Here is a 5000-nt window from a genome sequence, read left to right as displayed (position 1 = left end):
GAAGAAGCAAAAAAGGTATGGCATTTAGCATTGGAGAAAACTCCTCAACCCACTGATGAGACCTTGAAGTTAATGATAGAGTTAGAGAGAGCAAAGGCTGAAGCTGAAATAGCTAAAGAAAGAGCTTTACTAGAGATAATGAGAGAGAGAGAGAGAGAGAGAGAGAGAGAGAGAGAGAGAGAGAGAGAGAGAGAGAGAGAGAGAGAGAATGAAGGTTGAAGTCGAAAAGGTTCAGTAAGAAAGTTTAAGACAAGCCCAACAGATTCGTCTAGAAAATTTAGAAATTGAAAAAGAAATTGATAATAAGAAGAAACTGGAACTAGAACGGCAATTGGTAGAAATAAGTGAAAGGAAAACAGAGAAAGATTTTCCATAGCAATTTGACGAGTTTAAAACCAGGAAATTGATTCCCATCTTTAATGAACCAAACCCAGAGAACTTCTTTTCAATTTTTGAAAATACCGCCGCTTCATTGAAAGGGCCTAAGACTGAATGGTTGTTACTAATTAGGACTTCCTTTAAAGGTATGGCAGCTTCAATTTGTGTTCAAATGGTTACGGAAAGAAATTACGAAATCTTAAAGAAAGCAGTGTTAGATGCTTACAGTATTACTCCAGAGGGTTATAGGCAAAATTTCAGAAATTCAACTAAAGGTGTTGGGCAAACTTTCTTGGAGGAATTTTTTACTTTAAAAGTTAAGCTGTTTGGGGGAATGGATTGATGAAGAAAATGTTACTTCCTTTGAAAAGCTTAAAGAACTAATTGTTTTGGAAGAGTTCCTTCGGAAAATTCCAGCTAATATATCAATACATTAAAGAAATCATGAAAAGGATCCTAAGAAAGCAGCAATATTGGCAGATGAGCATTTTCTTATTCACAAGACTAAACGGGTAAATACTGTCTCGGGTCAGTCTAAAAATGATAAATTAGATATTTACTGTACTTTTTGCAGGACTACTGGTTATTTGATCCAAGACTACGATAAGCCTCAATGCAGAGTAGCTCAATCTTAGCAAAAAGCTAAAGCTTTGGAGAATTTTCAAATCAAACACACTTCTCCGAATACAGAACATCCGGCCTCTAACGTAACCTCACCTGAAGGTAAGAAAGTTATGCATTGTGTAGAGAGTGAGATGGATTTTGATATATTCAAATGCAAAGGAACTGTTGTGGACGAAACGGTTACTATGTTGCATGATACTGCTTCATTGCAAACTTTCATCAGCCCAAAACTTCAATGATTAGCAAAGGCTACAGGCAGGTATGTAGCAGTCTCAGATTTGTCACATGAAACAGTGTTTCCATTAGTAACTATACAAATGAAATGCCCGTACTATGACGGATCAGTAGAAGTGGCCTTAAATGAAAAGGAATTTCCATGCAGGGATATTGATGTGTTGATTGCAATGACTTGGCCCACGGGACAGTTTTTAGCAATTTACTAATTATCTCTCCCGAGGTTAATGAAAAACAATGTCAGGTGGTAACCAGATCTAAAAGAACAACTGCTAATAATCCTGACCTTAATCTTTCAACTTGTGCTTCTGAACAGGTTGAAAATACCATTAAACTACTAGGTATTACTCCTAATAATTTGCTAATGACCAACTTGAAGATGAAGCTTTACAGTCATTATTTGGGAAGGTGATCAACCAACCAGAGAAGGATCAGAAGTCTCCTTACTTCTATAATGAAAGGGGAATCCTTCTACGACATTTTCGTTCTCCTAAACTGCGTTATGAAGACGATTGGGGAGACAAACAGCAACTGATGGTTCCAGAGTTACATCGCAAAGCCCTTCTAGAATTGCACACTGGATGGATAGTCACTTAGGAATCACCAAAACTTATCAGCGACTGGCAGAAGATTTTTATTGGTTAGGTATGAAAAAGGACGTAAGAAACTTTGTAAATGCTTGCTCGACATGTCAACTGGTAGGTAGACCCAATCAGTCTGTTCCTCCAGCACCATTACTACCTATTACTGTACCAAAAGTTACTTTTGATAAAGTGGCTATAGATTGTGTAGGACCTTTGAATAGAACTAGTAAAGGAAATGAGTATATATTGTCTATGCTATGTCCCACTACTAGGTTCCCTATTGCCATTGCAATGCGCAATATAGCATCAAAAACAGTTGTTAAACAATTGCCAAATCTTTTTACCATCTTTGGTTTTCCAAAAGAGATACATTGTGATCGTGGAATAAATTTTACCAGTAAGGTTTTTAGAGATACATTAAAACTGTTTAGAATTAATCATGTTCTGGCCTCAGCTTACCATCCTCAGACTAATGGAGCCCTAGAGAGATTTCATCAGACAATGAAATCTTTACTAAGGAAGTACAGTGTATCTGGGATGAAGATCTAGACCTATTAATGTATGTATTGCGTAGTGTTCGCAATGAATCTACTAACATCAGTGCTTTCAAACTTATGTTTGGAGGAAGACCACGCTCCCATACTCACTTCTATTAAGGAGAAAAATTATTCAGGGTGGTAGAAAGGGGTAAGAGTTTGATGCATCGAAATATCTTGCTTCACTGAATCAGAGATTGAGTAAGCTTCTGCAGTTTGCTCAAAGTAATCTACAAATTGCACAGGAGGGTATGAAACATCTGTATGTTAAGAAAGCAAAGTTAAGAAGCTTTAATGTTGGTGATGAGTTATTAGTGTATCATCCCATTCCTGGTAATTCATTTCGTGAGAAATTCATGGGTCCTTATGTAATTGCTAAACGAATTTCTAAACTTAACTACCTCATTAAGACTCCAGATGAAAGACAATCTTCTCGGGTAGTCCATGTAAATCTTTTGAAACCTTGTGTAAGATCGCCATGAAAGGAAGTATGTAACCTTGCTGTTGTACAATCTGAACCACTAATGGAATCTGATAACAATTCTGTTGCAGAAAAATCCTTATCGGATGAAATTGTGATGTCATGGAAGGACTCTGAGAACTCGCAAATCCTACAGTCCCTCCCTTCCTACCTGGATCTTGAGGCAGATGACAAAAAGAAACAATTGGTAGAACTTATTCAGCAATATAACGATCTGTGTTCGGATAATCCTGGAAAATGTACAATTGTGAAACATGATGTTGCTATCCAGACTGAAGTGCAACCTATAAGACAGTCCTACTACAGAGTTTCTAAAGACAGACTGGCTATTCTGAAAGAGGAAGTGGATTATCTACTGGCAAACAATTTGGTTTCTCCAAGTTCCTCTCCGTGGGCCTCTCCTTGCTTGTTGGTGAAGAAGCCCAATGGCAAATATCAGATGTGCACAGATTATAGGAAAGTAAATAGTAGATATCATAGATGCCATTAGTGATGCTAAATACTTAACTCAGATCGACCTTATGAAAGGATATTATCAAATTCAACTAACAGAGAGGGCTAAAGATATTTCAAGTTTTATAGTGCCTTTTGGACCCTTTTCATATAATGTCATGCCATTTGGAATGTGTAATGCCCCATCTACTTTCCATAAGATGATCTAGACAGTGACTCAAGGACTTGACGGAGTATATGCATATTTAGACGACATTGTGATAGCAACCTTCTCTTGGGAAAAACATCTCCAACTCCTGGAAGAAGTTTTTAGAAGATTAAGAGCAGCTAATCTTACCATAAATCTTTCTACGAGTACCTTCTGTAAGGCTACTGTAACTTACTTAGGTCACGAAGTAGGTAGTGGTAAGGTATTGCCTAAAGAGGTTAATATAAGATCTAAAATGGTATATCCAACACCACATGACAAAAAGTCTTTACGTACATTTTTGGGTATGACTGGATACTATAGGAAGTTTTGTCCAAATTATTCTAGTAATACGGGGCCATTGTTTGAACTTACCCCAAGCAAGAAAAAATTTGAATGGAGTAATCGTCATAAAGAAATTTTTCACCAACTGAAATTATTAATGTCATCTAATCCTATTCTTAGGGCACCAGAGTTTGATAAACCTTTTTATCTTCGAGTAGATGCCAGTAATTATGGACATGGTAGAGTGTTACTGCAGAATATTGGCAAAGATGATGTCACCCTGCCTCACTTGCATCAACTTTTTCCTGTCGGGACACTTCACTGGATCACAGTTAAACTGGCCTACCATAGAGAAGAAGTTATGCAGCATAGTTTCTACCATACTTCACTTTAAACCATACATTGAGGGACAGAAAGAAACTATCATATTTTCTGACCACTTACCACTTTGTTTTTTTTTGGAGAAAGCTAGGCTGTCCCAATCTTAAATTACTTAGATGGTCATATATCCTTTCGTCATCAAATGTTAAAGTAGTGAGAATACCTGGTACAGCTAATACTATTGCAGATTCCATGACTCGAATGAAAGAGAAAGTACTTTGAGTCTAGAATAAAAGTTTATACATTGTAATTTTCTAATAGATAAGCAGTCTCTAACCAAGGGGGAATATTACGAAAATATTATTTGGACTACTCTGTTGCAGCAGCGCCATCTAGCCATCGCTAGGCAAACACACCAGCGCAATCTAGCCATCGCTGAGCAAACACTCCATGGGCCATCTAGTTTTCGCTAAATTGGCTATAAATTGTATATATTGTACCTAATTCTTGATGAGGCATATAAGTTTTCTTTTTCTCATTTGTTTGAATCTAGGGCAGTCTGGTTTATCCAACCAAAGTGCAAAGTGTTATTTCTGTTTATACTTAAGCTGTTTATGAATGTATTACTATTCATTCTTGAGTGTCTTTTGCCGTTGGGGTCGCATCATTTACCTACATTAGCTGGTGACTAAGAAATTAAGAACTGAAGTGGTAAGAAAACTGGAGCCATCAAGGGTACAGTTCGCATTCCTTGGAAGAAGGTTTTAAATCTGGAAATGAGAATATGAAGAACGTGACTATATATATATATATATATATATAATATCTATACATATTCATATATTCATATATTTATGTTTATATATATATATATATATATATATATATATATATATATATATATATATACTATATAT

Source organism: Palaemon carinicauda, chromosome 22 (assembly GCF_036898095.1).
Source record: "Palaemon carinicauda isolate YSFRI2023 chromosome 22, ASM3689809v2, whole genome shotgun sequence".
In the NCBI taxonomy this organism is placed as follows: Eukaryota; Metazoa; Arthropoda; class Malacostraca; order Decapoda; family Palaemonidae; genus Palaemon; species Palaemon carinicauda.
Note: the sequence above shows the minus strand (reverse complement) of the source record.